The following is a 22,482-nucleotide window of genomic DNA, read 5'->3' as shown; positions in this document are numbered from 1 at the left end:
ACTCGGAAGGGCCATTCTTGGTCCAGACTTCCCTCTGGGGTTGGCTGAGACTTGTTGTACCTGCTCCATAGCCCAGCTTCCCCTCTGCCCTATCCTGCTCTGTTCCCTTTCTCCCATGGGCATTGAACCAAGGGCACTCCCAAATACACCTCTGTACCCAAATCAGCATCTCAGAGTCTGCTTCCTGGGGAACACAGCCTGCGAAACCAGGTCTCAGTAGGAGGTGAAAAAAAAATAGTTCTCAGATCCTTATTGTGTGAGAAAATACTCACTTTTGAGATTTTCTGCCTTTGATCATTAAAAAGGAAAGAGAAAAAAATGACCCTTTTGGAAATTTGCTCAGTCTTTCTGCTGAACCAGACACTCTGCTCTATATTGTTTCCCTTTATTTACTAACTTTCACCCTGATTTTAATTTATCTCAAAATAAGAAAACCCAAACCTTCTTGAGCCCATTTTTGCAAGTGTAATTTGTTGCAGAACAGAAAATGACAGGAGGACCTTGAAGGACAAGGCATTTGTTGGAACAAGAAATGCAGAACATTATAGCAGAATGGAGTACTTTTGGTAATGATGCATGGGGTTGAAATGATGTGAAAGGGAGGTCATTTAACCATGTAAATTGAATGAAGGAGCATTCCATGAGAATGACCCCAGGCTCCAGTTTTCAGAACAAGAAGGTGGTAGGTCTCAGAATGAGGTCACCCTAGCACACGTGGCACTGAGTCCATCCATCCACTTGGGTTTGGCAACCTGGTTTAATTCTCTGCTGGAGCATGGATTAGTTTTCATCTCAACAGTCCTTCTGCTTCTCGGAGGGTAAAAAATAGGCCCATTTTATAATATACTGCAAGGTATCTCAGGGTAAGAGCTATCTTAGGGAAGGAGGATTTTCACAAACAAATTGGCGACTCAATTGGAACTGGAGTTGCTGTTGAAGGTCTCAGGAACAGGTTAAAACAGTTGCATTTGCTGGAGAAAAGGAAGAGGAGGAAGGGCTGTTAACCGTTGTCATTGTTTTTTCTCTAATATTTCCTACCAAGCAACTGCTTTGGGATAATAACAAAATGATTTCACTATGGAAAAAAAATGCAGAGAAAAGGAACTGGAGCTGTTTGATTGGCTAATAATGAACATAAAGGACTTCATGCTTGTTGAATGGCAGATTGAAATCCAGTGAGTATTCATGCAGATCTTATGGGGGTGGTATTGGATGGGACCACAAATTAGTGCTGGCATTAATGAGATGGAGGCTGTAAAATACAGAGAGTTCCAATAACCAGGATCTCTGATAAGGCCCGATTGAAAGCACCCAGACCTTTCAGACAAGTTCTGTGCGAGAGCAGAGCAATAAACAACAAAGACATTCAGAATGGGGGAAAACTGGGGATTATATAATGGACTGAAGTGGTGTTAGGACGCTTGGTTAAAATGACACAGCGCAGCTGAGTGACAAACATAGCCTTGCCTAGAATAATGATTTTTAGAAACAGACATTGTTTAGATGCTACTCAAATGATCAGAGAGAAAAATTATGCCTTTTTATTGTAGGGAAGTTGGTCTAAATGAGGAACTGCCCTGTGACAATACCACTACTGCTGCACCTTATATGTGATGGACATCGTGGTTTGTGGTTCATGGCACTGTTAACACTTGTTATCCGGTCCCGTCCTCACAGTGTTTGCACACTGATAGTTGAATGCATGTCTGTGCACCCAGTTAGCTTTGGAATGCCATGACAGGAACCGGATCATATTCATTCTATGAGGCTTCTCCTCTTTCCATTTAATTGTTTGTGAATTCTCCGAAGTAATTTGTCTCAAAGAACACTGCCTCGTAGAAAATCTCCCTTTCCCAGCATTCTGGGATTATCTGGCATATAGAACAAATGCTGTTGTGGCAAAGTTATATTACATAATGGCATTACGTTGATAAATGAATGGAAGACACCATGTAACATTAACATGGGTGGCTTGCGTTTGCATGGGTGGAATTCTTGGATAACTTCAGTCTGCAAAACTCATCCACAGCTGCTGTAGGTATATTCTCTTTCCCAAGCAGGCTAATAAGGTTTTGCTGAGCATGTGTGCTCTTTATAGAACCTTCTGGCTTTCTAGAACTCCATCAGTAACTTTTTAGGAATTTGTCTCCATTTTGTCTCAGGTAAACCAGCTGGTGCCTCTCCTGCTGGTGCCACTCATGCTTATTTGTTGTTCAGTCTCCAGTCTTCTATTTCCTGTCCCTCTCGGGAAGCCCTAGGTCCTAAAATAGCTATGGACTGTCTTTTGTTCAAGGCACACACAATGTTGCTGTGCTGCTATAGGGGACACAATTGGTGGGAGAACTTACTTCGTTTCCCCGATGGCCACCATCTTGGTTTTGTTCTTCCACATCCTCATTTTCCATATTACCTGAGTTATTTCAGTGCCTTAAGGTCTTTTAAGGGCCTCATTGTGTATGCTGGCTTTTAACCTGCTTTTTTGTAGTCTCTCCTTTCTATTGAGGTTTGATATGTGTTCAGCATAGAGCCTGACATACAGTGTATGTTTATTTAGTAATGTTGAATTGAACTACCCTGTGTGAGAGAGGCCCTTTTGTATTCATTGTATATGTAAGAACAGTTAAACCAAGAGAAGTTATATCTACAATCTTAGATAAAAATTTACAGCTGCGAACCCCCTTGGAAATCAATTAAGCTTTTCCATCTCATCCCCATTGTTTGTATTGATAAGAAAATTAAATTAGAAGGAAATTGACTTTCCCGGTATCTAGTAGTTAGTGGGTGGTTTAATAAAGGCTAGAATCCTGGGCTGTGGTCAATGTCTGTGTCCCCATATGTCTTCTCAAGGTTAAAGACGGTAGACACAGAGATACTCCTGTGTGCATCATATTGATCTTTAAAAAAATTTTTTTTTTAGTTTATTTTGAGAGAGATTGAGAGCAAGCATGAGTTGAGAAGTGGGGGAGGAGAGAGAGAGAGACAGAGAGAGAGAGCGAGAATCCCAAGCAGGCTCTGTGGTATCAGCACTGACACAGAGCTCGATCTCACGAACCACAATATCATGACCTGAGCTGAAACCAAGAGTTGGACACTCAACTGACTGAGCTACCCAGGCGCCCCATCATATTCATCTTAATTTCAACATGTTTATGCCAGGCCTGGCATGCCAGTGGCTTTTTATTTATTCCTTGATGATTTCATGTCTTTCCATACCAAGAATTTAAGAAATGCCAGGAAGAGAGAGCCTGGAAGTCTTCCTGAACTGGCTGGTATGGAGTCATAGAATATAAAGGTCAAAAGAGGTTGTACAGGTTCCCTAGGTCAGTCATGCTCTAAAATTTTAGTCTCCATCTATACCATTCTGCCAAGTGGTCAGCTAGACTCTGTCAGAACATTCCTGGTCTCTCTCTCTGGAAAGAGCTGACTCTTGGGGTTTGACTGAAAGCCATCTCCCTGGAGCCTTCACTTGAGGACCAAGTCTACCCCTTTGAGGATGCTCAGAACAACTGAATTTATGGCCTCCATATCAGTTCTTCCAATTTGGTTCTCCATGATGTTTCTCTTTCTACATTAACGTTTTTTTTTTTTTTTTTCTACCAGTGTCTCCCAACCTTTTGAAATCTAAGGCAGATACTGAAGATGATATTTGCAGAGTACCCTAGGGTGAACCTGAGAGGAATTAGGAATGTCTATCTGGGGATTGGTGAAAAATTCATTACATTTTTTTCTTTATAATATATAATTATGAGAGGAAAATAAAATATAAAATACTAGGGAACATATTAAATATTGAAACTGTAGAAAGCTTCCAAATAAAATCTTTTCAAAGGTTTGAAAATGAAAGCTTAGTTTGATTCCATGAACATAACCTTTAGTATCAGGTTTTATGTTTGAAATGGCTACTTATAATTCCTGATCAAGACTTGTTAATGATGAATTCTTCAAATTCTCAATAGTTGTGATGGACAAGAAGCTGTGATTAAAAATTTAATACCATTTTTTCAGCCTGTAAAAGACATACAGCAGTTGAAATTATAGGCTCTAATAGCTCTTTCTTCACTTTCATTGACAAATATAATGTTGAAATTTCTAATGTTGGTGAGAAAGGACTACTAATCCAATTGAATGTTTTCATGTTAAGTATTTCAAAATATGCTGAAGCTCTATTTTGCAGAATGCATGTGCATTGTTAGAGCAGACGCTCAGCAGTACGGATATCTCCTGGAGGGGTATATCAGCTACACGCAGAGGGAAGTGGTTGTTATGTGTGAAGAAAGAGGCTCTGGACAGCACAGTGATCACACCCACTGGAGCACTCCTTCTACTCCCTGCCTCCACCTGGTGTCCTTAGGGTAACCGTGTCCTTTGGGCACCTGGAATAGGGACTGACTACTTCAGCAGCAGCTTCTCCACCCCACTTCCAGGATGGGGAGATGTGCTCTGCCTCTGGCTGCCAAAGTAGAGGTAGAGGTGATAGATCTTGTTTAAGCTCAGTATATCCAGGCCGAGTAGCAGGTGCCAATGTCACTTTTCATGTCTTCCTCCTGGGGGACCGTGAAAGGCATCCACAGACCCCACAATGCTTGGACAGTTCTTGCACAGAACCTACAAGAGCTTCCTGGGCCAGAGCTGGCTGGCATGGGTCTTCAGCTGTCCAGGTCCTGCTCAAGAGCTGAGTGATCCAGCTCCGGGCACAGCTTTAGAGAATTCAGAGCACAGCACAATGCCAAGGCACATGGACTGGGAAGATCTTTCGCTCATTGCTTCCATGATGTGCATTCAGGTTCTTTCATCATGATGATCTTTCTCTGAGGTCACGTCTGATTGATTTCTATCCTTTTCACAGCATGATGACCAGACCTGAACCCCAGGTGCAATCTAATCAGCAAAGAAGACCCCCCAAGGATTTTCGCCTCTTGAGACATAGATACAGTGCTTCTATGTCACATCCCTGGTATCTACGTCATGCCGTCTTGTATTATGTTTCTTGGATATTTTAACCTTTAAATGGCTAAACTTGTCTGCAAAAATAGCCTGCTCCCTGGCCACAAAGGTAATTTTTGTGTGAGTCAAAGGCAAAACCTTGTTTGAGTATAGGGAGACTAGCTGCCTCTAAGGTGACAAAACTCTGCCACATAAATGGTGGCATGTCTGCTTGCTTTGGTAAAGGACAGTGAGTGCAAATGCTAGTTAAATGAGAAGGCATGTTACTCCTATAGGCAATGGTGGTCATTTTTATTTGAGAAGGCAAGTAGCCTAATCTAGTTGTACCCTTTTACTTTGCTTTAGGTTAGGATTTTTCTTTTTGTAATTTCTCTTCCTTTTTTTATTATTTATTTTTTAAAAAATGTTTATTTTGAGAGAGAGACGGAGTGCAAGCAGGGGAAGGGCAGAGAGAGAGGGAGACACAGAATCCGAAGCAGGCTCCAGGCTCTGAGCTGTCAGCACAGAGCCAGATATGGGGCTCAAACCCACAAACAATGAGATCGTGACCTAAGCCGAAGCCGGACGCTCAACCAAATGAGCCATCCAGGTGCTCTCTCTTCCTCTTTTTAAATAAGCCAATTATATTGAAATACGTATAAAGAAAAGTACATCAATCATAAATGTACACTTGAATGAATTATTATAAAATAAACACTCGGGGCGCCTGGATGGCTCAGTCGGTTGGGCGTCCGACTTCAGCTCAGGTCACGATCTCGCGGTCCGTGAGTTCGAGCCCCGCATCGGGCTCTGGGCTGACAGCTCAGAGCCTGGAGCCTGTTTCGGATTCTGTGTCTCCCTCTCTCTCTGACTCTCCCCTGCTCATGCTCTGTCTCTCTCTGTCTCAAAAATAAATAAATGTTAAAAAAAAAATTTTAAATAAACACTCAAGTCAAGAAATAGAACATTACCAAGAACGTAGAAGATTTCTTACTTCCACTTACCAACCACTTCCCCTCCTTCTTGTCCAGAGGTAACCACTGCCTTTACTTCTAATGTGTAAGATTAGTTTTGCCTGTTTTTGGACTTTACAAATGGACTTATGCGGTATATATTCTTTTGTGTTTAGCCAATGTTGTTCAGGATTGTGTCTGTGAGGTTTATCTCTATTGTTGAGTGTATCCATAGTTTGTTCTTTTTCATCATTCTGTAGTATTTCAGTGTATGAATATGCCACATTTTACTTATCAGTCTATTATTATTTGGATATTTGGGTTGCTTCTAGTATTTGGCTCTCATGAATAAGGGTACTAAGAGCATTTGTGTATGTGTCAGTGGCCCATATTTATGATTTTAAGGGATGATCGTGCTCTGTAGCCACTTGGAACCGATCTGCCCTGCAGGGGAGCCTAGGCATTCTTCTCTCTGGGCACAAAAGCAAGTAGTAGAGATTCCTTCTCAAACCACTGATGAAAGATATCCTTCCTGATACATATCCCGAAGTTGTCCTCTGGGAAATAATAACTTTGAATTTCTGGGGTTTTTTCTTGATGAAGTATGTATGTATCTATGTATTATAATTTCAGTATAGTTAACATACAGTATTATAATAGTTTCAGGTGTACAGTATAGCAATTCAACAGCTCCATATATTACTCAGGGCTCATTAAGACAAGTGTACTCTTAATCCCCTCCTCTTTTTTAGGGTACTTTCCTTTCTTTGAATTCCAAGTGTGCAGTCCACATCCATGCAAGAGAAGAAAACAAAAGATTGAGTTGTGAGTGAGTTTCTTAAGGTACAGCCCATGGGACTTCCACAGAGTAAAGGTTGGACTCCACTGGTGACATTGGAGGTGACTTCCCACTCTGAGAGCCTGTAAACTAATGAGATATTTTAAAGGAAGCGGTAAGAACCCAGACAACTTTATTATTTCTAGATCTGTCTCCATGGCAATTGAAGCACAGCCCTTTCTTACCCTGTAGCATATTGTATCTCAGTTATTTGTTTATGCCCATCTCTCTGTCTTAGTAGGGTCTCCTCAAGGATCCAGATGAAATCTTTTTCATCTTTTTCGCTTCTGGCACAGTGCTTGCACACAATAGATTCTCTGCTTGAATTCTTTCCTCAGGGTTAGCACTGGAGAGCTGCAGAGCTGCAGAGAGGAGGCTGGAGATTGGTCCTGAGAACACACCAGAGCTTTTCAGGTACCTCCAGATTTTTCAAATTTGTTCTTCAGTGTGGATGATCCACTATTAGCACCAGAGGCACAAAATGGTTTAAAATAATAAAAGATAACGTAGTTAATGCTGATTGACTCTTTCTAGTGACCAGGCACCATTCTATCTGTTTTACATTTGTGGACTCACTTGATCCTAGCATATCATGCCTGTTTTCAGGTGAGGAAGTTAAGGCTCCAGCAGGTTAAGTAACTTACCTAAAGTTAACCAAATAGAAGGACAAAAACAGGATGGGAACCCAGGCTGCCTGGCTGCAGACCCCATATGACAGCCATTCCTCAATGTTGCGTCTACCAAGAGATGCATAAGACAAGTACCTATTGATTAGTTTTTGGTGGAGATTATTCTCACCTTAAGGAACAAGACAAGTTCCTATGCTAATAGTTCTCTGGATAAATTAAAACATATTCTAAATGGAAGCCTTGCATGGTAGTTGGGTACAGAGTCCCAAACCATGGTAAAGGGGGTGAGAGCATGGGCTCTCAGATGGATTTGAATCCTTACTCTGCCTCTTATTCCTTGTGACTTTGACAATTGACATAACATCTCTGAGCCCCAGTTTCCTTATCTACAAATTAGACATAGTCACTTTCACTTAAAATTTTTTTTTGAAAATGGAAAAATTACATAGAATACTTAGCATTACTAAAACAATAATAAACACTCGATAAATGGTAGTAATATTGGTAGTATTAGTATTTCTATTAGTGTTATAAGCTATGGCATGACAACGGGTCTTTTCTTTCTAGGGATGTTTCTTTTCTGAAAAACTGTTCATCTCTAGCCCTCTACAACCAGAACCTTTTCTCTCTCAGGCAATCTTAGAAGAAAATAGACTCCATCTTCTTCTCCAATACTCATTGTTGTATTGTGGCAAAGTATACATAACATAAAATTTACCATTTTAACCATTTTTTAATATACAGTTCTCTGGCAGGAAATATATTGTGCAGTCACCACCACCATTCATCTCTAGAAACTTTTGGTTCTTCCCAAACAGAAACTCAGTACCCACTGGATAATAACTCCCCATTCCTCCTTTCCCCAGGCTATTGGCAAACACCATTCTATTTTCTCTGTCTATGAATTTGACTACCCTTGCAGCCTGGTGTAAGTGGAATCATACAATATTTGTCCTTTTGTGACTGGTTTATTTCATTTAGCATAATGTTTTCAGGGTTCATCCATGTTTTAGCACATGCCAGCATGTCCTTCCTTTTTAAGGCTGAATAATATTCCATTGCGTGTGTATATATATATATATATATATATATATATATATATATATATACACACACACACCACAGTTTCTTTATCCATTCATTTGTCAAGTGGTTGCTTTAGCCTTTTGGCTATTGTCAATAATGCTACTAAGAGTATGAGTATACAAATACCTGTTTGAGTCCCTGCATTCAATTATTTTTGGCATATACTTAAAAGTGGAATTGTTGAATCATATGTTAATTCCATATTTAATTTTTTGAAGACAAAATTTTTTTTGCCACAGTGGTTGCACCATTTTATATACCCATCAGTAATGGCTTGGGTCCCAGTTTCTCCACATCCTCACCAATACTTCTTAGTTTCTGTATTTTGTTTTTGTTTTTGTTTTTGTTTTTTAATAACAGCCATCCTAATGGGTGTGAAGTGGTATCTCATTGTCGTTTTGATTTGAATTTCCCTAATGATTGGTGATGTTGATCATGTTTTCATGTGCTTATTGGCCATTTTTTTCCCAATACCCATTGTTATTCTTTTTTTTAAAAAAATTTTTTAATGTTTATTTATTTCTGAGACAGAGAGAGACAGAGCATGAGTAAGGGAGGGGCAGAAAGAGAGGGAGACACAGAATCAGAAGCAGGCTCCAGGCTCTGAACTGTCAGCACAGAGCCCGATGCGGGGCTCAAACTCACAGACTGCGAGATCATGACCTGGGCTGAAGTCGGACGCTTAACCGACTGAGCCACCCAGGCACCCCAACCCATTGTTATTCTTAACAAAAAGCATACACACCCACTCAACTCTGACAGTCTATGAATTCATGCCAGGCAAGTCGCCATACAATACAGTAGGTGGTTGTTTCATGTTTTCATACTTCAGTGTCCTCCTACTGAGCACATTGCTGGGCCATTGTAGGCTGACTTACTTGCAGTAGATGGCTAATCTCAAATGCTAGGCACTGATCTTTTCTGCCATCAGTTTCAGAGGGTACTTTTTCATCCATCTTTTGCCTTATTCCAATGGGCAAGAAAGTTTTCAGTAGGTATTACGTCAGTGTGCAGGTAAACCCCATTGAAAGAATAAATGATGCCTCTCATATCCAAATAAATGTAATGAATATATCTGAGCAGCCTTGACAATGTTGACCACTCTGTCCTTTTTGAACCTGTCTTCTCCTGTGGCCATCTTGACAGCATCCTCTCTGGTACTCAGCCTGTCTCTCTAACTACCACTCCTTCTTTTAAAATTTTTTTTTAACGTTTATTTATTTTTGAGACAGAGAGAGACAGAGCATGAACGGGGGGGGGTCAGAGAGAGGGAGACACAGAATCTGAAACAGGCTCCAGACTCTGAGCTGTCAGCACAGAGCCTGACGTGGAGCTTGAACTCACGGACCGCGAGATCATGACCTGAGCCGAAGTCGGCCGCTTAACTGACTGAGCCACCCAGGCGCCCCTAACTACCACTCCTTCTAAGTCTTCCTCCCTTTTCTTTGTTCTCTGCCCGTCATTAAATATTGGTGTTTTCCATTTCTGCTTTGTTTTTTTGTTTTTTTGTTTTTTTCATCTGTGTGGTCTTCCTTCTTTACCCACCTTTGTACCTCCATTTATATATGCGGAAATTCCCAAACATGTCTCTTGCCTAAAACTCTGAGCTGCAGACTCATTTATTCAACTGTCCATTTCTACACAAAAGTTCCATGAGCACCTCAAACTCTACATATTGAAAATGGAACCCATGGTATTTTCCCGAAATAATATTCTTCCTTGAATCTTCCCTAAATGGATCAAAGACACTGCCATCAACAAGTCACAAAACAGGGAAATCATTCTACATTCCCCTCTCCTTTACCTCCCCACATCCAGTACATCACTGCTGATCCTCCCACCTATAGTCTTTCAACACCTCCCCCCACCCTCCCACCCCAACACCCCCCCCCCCCCCACCCCGTGGTTTTTCTTGCCCTAGGTCTCTGAATTCAGTAAGATAATGCTTACAATGTGTTGGCTCTGTGCCCTGCACACTGTAGCTTTTTCTACTAGTAGTACTTGCTTCAAACCCTTGTTACCATTTACCTAGGCTATTGCAATTCTCACCTCTTCTTCTGCTTCTGGTCTTGTCTCCATCAAATCCATCCCTTAAATTCTCTCAATCATTATTAATTTTTTTTCACAGCACACATCTTGTCATCTCACTTCCCTGCTTAAAAATGCTTTAGCGACTCCCTATTGCAATTACATTTGTAAGCTCAGCGTACAAGGTCCTCCAGCATCTGGCTCCTGGGTAAAGTTGGATCCATATTTGGCTGCTTCTTCACAGAGCCCTATGTTCTGCCCAGAGCAAATGCCTATGCTTCCCTGAACATACCACACTGCTGCGCAAGTTTATGACTTTGCACACACTCCTCCCCATGTACAAAACATGTTCTTACCTCCTTTTCCTCAACCACAGTTCATCCCTTAAAACCTCACCAGGTGACTTTTCTTACCTGTTGTCTTCCCTGAGCTCAGGTTTTCCAGGATGGTTGACCACCCTCTCCTTTGTGCTATTGTAACGTATACATTGTCAAGGCAATTCAGGACTCCAATGAATAGGACAGAAACTGCTGACAGCATCTTAGATGGAAGTTTTTCCAGCTTTGAAAATAAAATGAATTGTCGAGGTCTAGACTCCACTGGAAATCCTGTCATAGTACCATTTTTCCCCCAGCTAACTTTGTAATTATTTCTTTAAAAATGTCTGCCTCCTGACTAATGTAAAACAAGGGGAAAGGCCTGGGTTACAGTCTCCTTTACCTTCACACTGCCTGGCATGGTGCATCATACCAGGTATTTATTGAGCGCTGTCTGTATGCCAAGCACTGCTGTAGGGGCTGTAGAGATCGTAAGGAACAGAATTCCTGCCTTCACCGAGGAAAGCCTGTGCACTGCCCACCATTTTCCTGTCCCCCCCCACCCCCAGCCAAAGGCTGATGTTATTCACGGAATTTTCTATGATTAGTAATATAAAGGGGGAAAAATCACTCAGAGAGAAAATACGAACTGTCAGATGAGAATGAAATTATAAGTGGTAAGAGGAGAATTAAATTAAGAACAGTAAGCATCATGGATTTATAAAAACAAGTCATGTCAGACAAACTTAATTGCTTTTCCTGATAGAATTACCAAATTAGGGGATGGCGGGGTACAGTATCCTGAGAGCAGTTTCCTTCAACGACCAGGTAATGAATATTATTTTTGAAGTTAGCAGAACCCTTTGAAATAGTATCTGTTGAAATTGTTCAAAATGAATTCAAATTGACTTTGATATGAGTCTGGTTCACCGACTTGACAGCAGATTGAAAAGGGGAAAAGCCAAGGCAACTACAAACAAGATGGCACTAAGCTTAAAGATATTGCCTAGCAGGAGCTTGGGGGGGTCTTTTTATTCAGATGTGTTTATCATGATCATTATCGGGGTCAAAGTATGATTTTGTGGCATTTAAAAGACATTGAGAGAAAATCACAGTACTTGGGGGAAGTCATTGCATGGAACACACAAATGAGATGGTTCTCTATTACCATTATGATGGTATGGCCCTCGGAGTGATCACACTCAGTGTTTTGCATAGTGCTTTAAACCCTTGCTCCTCAAAGTGTGGTCTGTAGACAGCAGGAGCCCGCAGAGCTGTCAGGATCTGGGAGCTTGTTAGAAATGTAGAATCTCCCACCCCAGTGAATCCAAATTTGCATTTTAACAAAAAATCCCCAGGTGATATTCGCGTGCACATTGGTTTGAGAAGCACTGCTGGGCTTGTTTCGTATTGTCCTTTGTGATTTGATTTTTAGACCCTTCTCAGAGGCGCAAGACATTGTGCTGATCTCATAAATGGGACTAAGCCCCAGTCTCAGTAATTCCACTTTTTGCCCTTTTTGCTTTGCCTAAAAGCAAGCATATGGGGGCACTTGGGTGGCTCAGTCAGTTAAGCGTCCGACTTCTGTTCAGGTCATGATCTCGTGATCCGTGAGTTCAAGCCCTGCATTGGGCTGTCTGCTGTCAGCACAGAGCCCGCTGCAGATCCTCTGTCCCTCTCTCTCTCTCTCTGACCCTCCCCTGCTTGCACTCTCTCAAAAATAAAATAAACATTAAAAAAAGCACGCGACCATATGAAGCTGATGGAGTTCTATCCTGGGGGCGGTTATTTTAGTGGGTCACACTGTCTTCTGTAAAGTGGCATTAACCACCTGTGCCTCCTCACAGTGTTTCTATGTGCCACACATGTACACCGTCTGTTTCCATCCTTTAACATCATTGAGAAATGTCTTACTATTCTCATTTCACAGGTGTGGACTCTGATGTTTGGAGTGTTAATATAAATGGCTTTGGGGCACCTGGGCGACTCAGTTGGTTAAGTGTCTGACTTCAGCTCAGGCCATGATCTTGCAGTTCCTGAGTTCGAGCCCCACATTGAGTTCGCTGCTGTCTGCACAGAGCTGGACTTGGATCCTCTACCCACCCCCCTGCCCATCCCCAGCTTGCATTCTCCCTCTCTCGTGCATGCTGTCTCTCTCTCTCAAAAATAAATAACCAATAAATAGAATAAAAAATGATATATGTATAATTGGCCTAAATTTATATTTTTAGTAAATGGCAGAGCCAGAGCCAGGATTTAAACCTTGGTCTGTCTGACTCCCAAACCTTGCTATTTCATATCTATGTATGACAGAGACTATGTCATGGCTATGCGTGACAGGGGTTTCAGACGCTGGCACAGAGAGGGGGATTCATCTGAGAACTGTTTATTGAGCATCTATGATATTGTAGGAACCACTGAGAGTATTCATTAAGGAATGAAACAGACCTGGGCCCTGCCTTTGTGAAGTTTATAATCTAGTAGAGATGGGAGTATGTGTGTGTGTGTGTGTGTGTGTGTGTGTGTGTGTGTGTGTGTGTGTTTAAAGTAGGAATAGTATGGGAGATATTGCTTCCAAACTTGTGCTATTTGTTGGGATAATGCAGATATCAAGAATGATGGAAAATTGCTTTAAATATAAGGTTAACTGGATGAATGGTAAACATGGGGGTATGGAAACATTAAAATACGTAACAGACTATCGAGTTATTAATGACAAATTTTAACTAACCATTTTGCTTTTTAAGGATTTCTTCCAACTTTGTAAGGAACCTTGTTGGGCCCTTAGAGAAATCCGTGATTCAGTGAATGCCAGTGAGAACTCTGGAAAGGAAAGGTGATGGAGGAGACTAACATGCCATCTCTTGCATTGCTGACCTTGGCCTAGTGTCTGGGTCCCAATGCCTTTTGGTATTTGAGACTGAACTAAGAGAAGGATGTTTGTCCTCCATGTGAGCCTGGTCTCCAGAAAACTGCCGGATGATAAGCATTATAGAAAATCCAGAATCCAAGAGTCCTTAGTGGGGAGATGGTACATTGACACATGGAGGGCTGAGCATCTTTTTAGAAGCTTTTCTCCTAGTGAACTGTCCTTTATCCCTCAAGTTTCTGATCTTGCCGACGTGGTTAGGAGGGTGATATCTGCCAGATGGTCCTGCACAGCGTTACCTTTTGCTTTAAAGTTCTCATCAAATTGTAATTTAAAAAAAATTTTTTTTAAGGTTTATTCATTTTTCAGAGACAGAGGCAGAACATGAGGCGGGGAGGGGCAGAGAGAGAGGGAGACACAGAATCTGAAACAGGCTCCAGGCTCTGAGCTGTCAGCGCAGAGGCTGACATGGGGCTTCAACTCACGAACTGTGAGATCATGACCTGAGCTGAAGTCAGGTGCCCAACCAACTGAGCCACCCAGGCCCCCATCAAATTGTAACTTTAAAAATGTTTATTTATTTTTTAGAGAGATAGAGAGAGACAGAGAGCAAGTGAGTGGGGAAGGGGCAGAGGGAGGGGCAGAGGGAGACACAGAATCTGAAGCAGGCTCCAGGCTCCGAGCTGTCAGCACAGAGCCTGATATGGGGCTCAAACTCACAAACTGTGAGATCACGACCTGAGCTGAAGTCGGATGCTTAACCAACTGAGCCACCTAGGCGCCCCGGATTGTAATTTTTTTTTTAATATCCATTTCTTTCCACAAGTCCTCAGCTCCATGAGGGTAGAGTATTTGTCTCTTGCAATAAATACAGTATCCCCAGGATCTTGCAGAGTGCAAGGCAAATAGTAGGTGATAAATCAATGACTCAATAGTTGTTCTATTAAAATTTGAAAAACTGGTATTTTTAAAAGTCCTTTTTACTTTAAAAAATGTAGCTCAATAAATATCCTTTATTTTCTTGTGTGTGGCAAAATACACATAACATAAATTTACCTTCCGACCATTTTAAGCATACAGTTCAGTGGCGTAAAGTACATTCAGATTATTATACAACCATCGTTACTGTCCATCCGCAGATGGATGTCAAAATGAAACTCTGTGCCCATTTAACACTAACTCCCTGTTTTCTCCTCCTCCCTTTCCCTGGAATAATTTCTGCCTCTGTGAATGTGACTATTTTAGGTACTTCATACGAGTGGGCTCATGCAGTATTTGTCCTTTAAAGACTTTTTTACTTTTTTCTTTCTGAGTTATAAAGGGGCGCAAACTCTGTGGTAGTGTTTATTGGAGTGAGTCTTCCCTTCATCTGACTTAAAAAGAAATATGCTTATTCTTGGCCTGTTCATATTGAAAGAATCAGAGGATAGTAGAAGAGGAAGAGATGTGGACAGACCATCCTCTCCAGGCTTCTTACTGTTAAGCTTCAAGTATAAGTTGCTAGCCTAAAATTCAGGGATGTGGGAATAGGGGATCAAGTATTTCCTCCCTGTCTGTTGACCTATTGAATGTGAGAATCCACGGCAGTGTAATTAAGATAGCATTTCCCCATCATTACTTATTTTCACATCTGACCCAGACTCCCGACATAATATTGAAGAGAAGATATGAAATAAATATGAAATAAAACAGATACGAAATAAAACAGAACAGACGTAGCAGAGATCCTTGGGTGGTAATTTAATACCTGAATCTGGGGCATGGAGAAGGGACTGGCTCTGGTCTTTTTGATCTAACAAGGCCAAGCAAGTTACATGATGCCTGCCTGTGCTTTGACTGGAATACACTTACCACACAACACACACACACACACACACACACACACACACACACACACACACACACACATCAATGGTTTAGAGATGACAGAGAGGGCTTGCAAAAAGTCACATCTACATATGCAACATCTCTTGACCAGCCAGTGAATTGACAGCAAATAGAAAGTAAAGATGAGACTTCTGAGGTCCATGTTTAGGCCAGCTATCTGTATATACTATTCTGAGTGACCTCTCTGGTTCAGAGATGAAGACAGGAAGGGGCAGTGGTGTTTGGTGGGGCTGAGTATTTGGCTGGGGCAGGAAATAGGATTCTCTCGAGGCTTTGGACATCAATCAGATTCTGGGGAGCTCACGGAGCCAAGAACTGAATAAGACACCAGTAAGCCCATTTGGGAGATAGGAAGGGCTGCAAAATGTGAAGGGAGTCAGAGGTCATTATCAGAACTAAGAACTTGAAAGATAAGAAATTAGTTAGCATTTAAACAAGCATAAGTGGGCTGAGGTGTGTGGCAATAGCCTGGTTGGAGTGTTTTCTGTGATCATGGTCCATCATGAGGATAATACAGGGAAGTTTAAAGGGCTAGGAAAAGTACAGACATATTGCCTGAATTGTTAAACAGGTCACATTTATTTTACTGTGTGGATGTGTCCAGTGTGCCATGTTGATGTCTCTTTTCCCTAAAACCCAACTCCTCCACATCTTAGATGTTAGCTTTGTGGCGAGCTTTATATCCCTATTACAGATCAACTAGTTAGATGCCAAACACTGTACTGGTTAAAATGGTTAAGGGGGCTTCTAGTAAGGTAAGTGATTTGCCTGGTATTAGAAATGTGCATCCCACTTTGAGAGTCCTGCAGGTGTCTGAGAAGCTTTGGGGCTTACACAAAACCATTTTCATGTCTTCAATACACATTTAGCTTTTACTTGTGCCAAGATGATAATGGGCTTCCATTCATTCCTTCAACTTCTTTTGACTATTGAAAGAAGTAGTTAGAGTTTGCTGAGAATCTTTGCACCCCAAGTGCAAGTAAGAATACATATATAATGGAATACATATATCATAGATATATATCTATATCTATATCTATATATGTCATGTATATTTTTATTCATGAAAAGATGGCTTCCAAAATCATTGAACATATTTATCTTAGCTTTTGCGTTCTCAGGTCCTACTGCCAGACCAGGTAATGCTTTTCTTCTTGGATCATATAGTATGTGCTTCAGTCTGAATAACATTAAAAATATTTCTCTTAGCAGGATGTGGTGGAGTTGTTTTCTTTTTTAATTTCAAATAACACCACTCCTTGAACTGGGAACAAACAATTCACTTGCAGCTCAGCTCTGCATTTATTTGTAATTTTCACATAAATCAACTTATATGAAAATGTATTCATAATTTGAGCTTTCTCTATAGCGATAAAATGTTTCTGCTTCTGTGGTAGAAAATAGCTTATTATGCAAACAACATTGCCACTCTTACATTATGCATGGGATTTACCTGGAGAACATCACAAAAGCTTTAAAAAAAAGGCCAGGGGAGGGTGTAGGGTACTTCATTTACTGCACCATTTACCTATAATAATTAGCTACAAATGAGCTAATATCTGTATTTAGCAACTTATTTAATATTGCTTTGGTTAATTCAGGGAAACAATGGAGGAAAAAGAAAAAAATACAAGGGAGGTCTCCTGATAAATGGTGCCTTTCAGGATGTCAGCCCAATGAAAAATGAGATCTGGTGGTTTCAAACTTGGGCCAGTGGTGGTGAGTAATTAATGGCCAACTCATTTGAACTTGTGTGCTTGATCTAATTTGGGATATTGAGAGTTCACACTGATTTGCCTTTAAAAAGGATGTCACTGTCAAATAAGGTGATTGTATAAGATTGATATGGAGAGCCCTGACTTGGATGTATAGCACAATTTATATTTAGAGAGGCAGGAGCGGTGTTATTCCTAAGCGTGTGTGTAGCGGTTCCACCATATCTGGAGGGAAAGCTGGTGTTCTTTCTATATAGGATTTAAATAGGGATCTTCAGGTATAAATGGTAGATGGTATTTATTTTTTCAATCACATCACAAATATGTCTTAAATGTCTTTTTGCTGTGTTCAGACCTGCGGATAAAACAGTAATACAGTATGGCCTCTGCTTTTGTATTACCTCTGTTGTGGTTGGGGAGGAATGGGAAGGCAAAGAACAAATAGCACAAATGAGTACAATAATTGCAATAAGAATGATAAATGCTGTGAAGGAAACATACAAGGAGCATGATTTAAGGAGTTACAGGGTGGTAGATATAATCTTTAACAAGTGACCTAACCTTTTTGAATATACTCTTTGTAAATTATAAAGGACTGCATATACATGAATTATCATCCCCCAGTTATGTACAGTCCTACTGGTTGCCTCAGTGCATCTGCCATCTTGAATCACTGTTAGTGGTCCATCTGGGTGATCCCGTTTCGAAGAACCAAACACCAAGAGGATTGCTCTTTGGTTGTGGCTTCTCAGAAGCCTTTGCAAAGCTTATTATTGCTCTATTGAGTCCAAAGGGTGGCTTTCTTTTCTTGGGCCTGCTATGGGGTTTCTGCTAACCTTTGTTCAGGTCTAAAATTGAGGGTCTTACCTGGAGACATAAGGTGGTACAAGGTAGATCAAGATCCAGTTCTGGTATCAGAAGCCTGGTGTTCCATTCCTAGCTTTACCCCTTAGGGGTTTCTTGACTTTAGTCAATTTACAGATTTTTCCAAACATCTACTCCTTGTCATGTTTAAAAACCGTATAACAATAATATCCTCCCTAATAATATCTGACAGTGCTTTTCCAAGTTATTATAAAGTGAAAATTTCTATGTTATTTAATAATTTCAGGCCATGGAAAGAAAGTGGACCGTTCCTTAGTTCATTTTACAAAGCCATTGTAATCTGATATTTATGTATTGGTTTCACTTAGAAATATGGTTGCAAAAAGTCTAACTAAACCTTAGTTTACTGAATCTAGTCCTGTATAAAATGAATAACACACCATGACTGAGTAGGATTTATTTCTGTAATGTAAATGTGTTTTAATATCAGAAAATCTACATGATAGTTTTTTAAATCAACAAACTAAAAGAGGGAAAAAATCATAGGATTATTCGATCATTAGATACTATAATATAATTTTATAAGATTAAATAGCCATTCTTGATAAAACTACAAGCAAAATAAGAATATAGGAAAACTTACTTACGCATGAAAAGATTATCACATTCTTTTAGCAAATGTAATAATCCAGTGATGAAGTTATTTTGCTTAAAATCAGGGACAAAATAGGGCTCCCGTCTATGACCATAGTTATTTACATTGATTTGGAGGTAGTAGCAAATGAAATAAGATGGGAGAAGTAAATGATAAGTATAAATATTAGAAGAGATGAGATTGCTGTATTTGGAGATGGTATGACTAGATATTTAGCAAACCCATGGTACTAAAAAAAATACTATGTTATATGGGAGCTTTTGGTGAGGTGTTTTGTTATTTGATGAATATACACAATATATATTTTTTCCTTTTATTCGTATTAGTCAACTAGAAATAGACTTTGAAAAAATCTTCCATTGATAATAGCAACAAAAATTCAAACTACATAGGAATAATTTTATAAGATTTGTACCCCCCTTAAAAAAAACCTAAAAAATCTTATTGAATAAATGGAGAGGCATACTTCAAACCGTAAAATTTTCAATTCTTTCTTTTTTATTTTATTTTTGGAGAGCATGAGCAGGGGGGAGGGGCAGAGGGGGAGAGAGAGAGAGAGAGAGAGAGAGAGAGAGAGAGAGAAAGAGAGAATCTTAAGCAGGCTCCATGTTCAGCACAGAGCCCAACACAGGGCTTGATCCCATGACCCTGGGGTCATGACCTGAGCCAAACTCAAGAGTCGGATGCTCAATAGACTGAGCCACCCAGGTGCCCCAAATTTTTAATTCTTTGGAAATCATTGAACACATATTTGCAATTTCATTCAAAAACCTAATGGGATTTTTAAAAAGAGAATAATTAAGTTCAAATGGCAGAATAAGTATCTTAAAATAGTCAAGAAAAATTGTGCAAAAGAATAATAAGACATACTTACTAGATATTAGAACTAATTTCAGAGCCATGATGGTAAAAAATTGTTTGGTATCAGCATCAAATCAGATGAATAGATCAGAGAAACATAGTTAAAAACACCAGAAAAAGATCCAGGTGTTGATGAGAATTTACCATGTATCAAAAGTGGCATTGCAGCTTATTAAAAGCATGGTTTATTTAATAAAAGGTCCTGGCAAAAGTGACTACCCATGTGGAAGACAACAAAATTTATAATCCCTACGTCGTCATATAAGAAATCAAGTCTGGATGTATTAAAGAAAGTAATACGATCTTTATTAAAATGAGTAATGCACTTAAGCTTTGACCTTGCAAAGTGAGTGGGCTTCTAGCCAATAGAAATAAAGCACTGGTATATGAGGACATGTATACTAATATTTATTACAGCATTGCTTTTATTGGCAAACAAACAAGAAAACTGGAAACAACATTACTTTTCATCAATAGGACTATTGAATAAGGAGATCCATATATTGGAATTTTATGCAACCATTTAAAAGAATGAATTCCACCTCTATTTATTGGTTTGGAAGGATGTCCATAATGTAATTCAAGAAGGAAAAGCAAGCTGCAAAATTATGTGAAGAGTATGATCCAATTTCTGTATCTATATTTTATATAAACCAAAAAAGGAATAAAAGGGCTCAGCTGGCTGTTACTATTGGTTTTCTCTGGGAAGAAGGTAAGGATAGAGGGAAATGAAGAGGGAGATGCATAACTTTTAAAAATATATTGTTAGCTTGTGTCACTTGTTACAGTGAGCACTTACTCCTTTTAAATTAAAACAAATTATTTAAAATGTTAAAAGACCAAATAAGTTAGTGCACTGTCAGATTGGCATTACTTCTTGCTTCTGCCTAAATTTTTTTTTTTTTTTTTTTTTGCCTAAGAATAGAAAACCACCTTTTTAAAAAAAAAATTTTTTTTTAACATTTATTTTTGAGAGAGGCAGAGAGACAGAGTGGGAGCAGGGGAGGGGCAGAGAGAGAGGGAGACACAGAATCCGAAGCAGGCTCCAGGGTCTGAGCTGTCAGCACAGAGCCTAATATGGGGCTTGAACTCAGGAGCCATGAGATCATGACCTGAGCCGAAGTCTGACCCTTAATCAATTGAGCCACTCAGGCGCCCCTAGAAAACCAGCTTATTGAGAATGGGTCAGTTCTCATCTAATTAGGTAATATTTTTCAAAATATACTCTGGGAAGTAAGCCTTCCCAAAGATCCCAAAAACCCAGATCCCCAAATCCCAAGCACTTTTCCTTTCTACTCAAATTACCAATGTTAAAACCAATTACATTGGACAGTGAGAACAATTTATAAAAGTTAGAATAAAAAGTCCTTTGGCTGGGAAATTATATGGGGTCAGCCTCCAAAAAGAAGAGGCCTAGGGCCTGAAAGTTCTCAAAGGACACCAGTCTCACAGCCAGTAATGCTATGCTCCAACTCTCATATCTGACTTGGAATATGGTGTTCTTCCTACTGCTCCACAATATTGCCTGTCAATATGGGCAAAGGGCACTAAACCTATCCCAAATGGAAATGTTCTTTTCTCCCACCAATTTAGAAGACCTTTGAGGGCTTTACAGGCTGTTGTACTGAACCATAAGTATCATATAGCTGTAAGTATCAAAATGTTCTGCTGTTTTGAAATCTCTGGTTTTCAAGATACTCAATGATTAGAAATTTTCATAGGCTGGCCCTGACCATTTCCTGCCAGAGTTGGCATGACAACTAAAATCAAATTGATGCCAACTTCTACCTGTCTCATTTTTCATGTTACTGCTGTCCTAGTAAAAATTAGAGTTGGTTTGGTATCCAGTAAGAACTGGGCATCTCTTAGTACAACGCCACCATTCCCCATATTCACTATGCCCCTGGTGTCTAATGTGGGGCGAGTTATTTAGGAGAGGCAAGCTGGTGGCATGGACAAAGCACGCTGGGGAATTAGCATAGTAGCCCAGGCCTTTGGAGTGTGTGTGTGTGTGTGTGTGTGTGTGTGTGTGTGTGTGTGTGTGTTTGCGTGTGTGTTTGCAAGGCTTAGAATTGCCTCAGTAATGATCACAAGCACTTTTTGATGTTTGCAACCTATGAATGCATGCCAACAAATGACTGACTGGCTGAGCTGGATGAGTGTCCCAGAGGATGGGTTGTTGGCAGCTGTTCTTGGTGTATCTTCAAGCATAGTTACTTGTGAGAGAAGAAATAAAATTGGAGCAAGAGAACAGCTTGGCTTCATTTCTCTCATAGTGAGAAAGGGTTGTGACTTGAAGTCATTTGTCTGTATCCTGATGTTAAGAGTAGCTCAGATGTAAATTTCAAATTAAATAAGAAAGTCTAAGAGAATGCATTATGAGCTCAGTGCTCAATGAACAAAATAAAAATGATTTCTGCCAAGGGAGCTAATTTTACTCTGGGGATGAGTTTATATTTTTCCCCTTTAAGTGTGCTTAGGATTCAGTCTTGAGGGTCAAATATTGACATTTATAAGACAACTTCTTATCCTATACAGCAATGGTAATGAAGAATTGTAAGTACATGAAACATTATGAACAAATCTCACAACATAATGTTAAGCACAAGAAGCCAGGCACCAAAGAGTATACTCTATGATTCCATTTACATAAAGTTCAAAAGCTGGCAAAACTCATCAATGGGGCTGAAAGTCAGGAAAGTGGCTGCCCCTGGGAGCAGGAGTAACAGGAAGGAGCATGAGGGGAGGTGCTTGTCATGCTCAATTTCTTGATCTAGGTGCTCAGTACAAGAAATTTGAAAATTTCATTGACCTGTATGATTATGATAAGCATACTTTTCTTATGTATATGTCAATAAAAAATAAAAATAATCAGGGGCGCCTGGGTGGCTCAGTC

At 40.1% G+C, this 22,482-nt stretch overlaps 1 long non-coding RNA gene across 1 annotated transcript in view; it reads left to right on the top strand.

Moving 5' to 3' along the window:
* Positions 1–323: 323 nt before the first annotated feature.
* The window catches only part of LOC128776622 (uncharacterized), a 42,212-nt gene continuing 20,053 nt past the window's right edge, over positions 324–22,482 (top strand). Inside the window, exons 1-2 of the long non-coding RNA XR_008421790.1 lie at positions 324–1,175; positions 4,847–5,053. This is a non-coding gene — a long non-coding RNA (uncharacterized LOC128776622). The remainder of the gene's footprint in view (positions 1,176–4,846; positions 5,054–22,482) is intronic.

Source organism: Panthera pardus, unplaced genomic scaffold (genome assembly GCF_024362965.1).
Source record: "Panthera pardus isolate Hobbes unplaced genomic scaffold, ASM2436296v1 HiC_scaffold_13, whole genome shotgun sequence".
In the NCBI taxonomy this organism is placed as follows: domain Eukaryota; kingdom Metazoa; phylum Chordata; class Mammalia; order Carnivora; family Felidae; genus Panthera; species Panthera pardus.
This window is presented reverse-complemented; position numbering and strand designations above follow the sequence as displayed.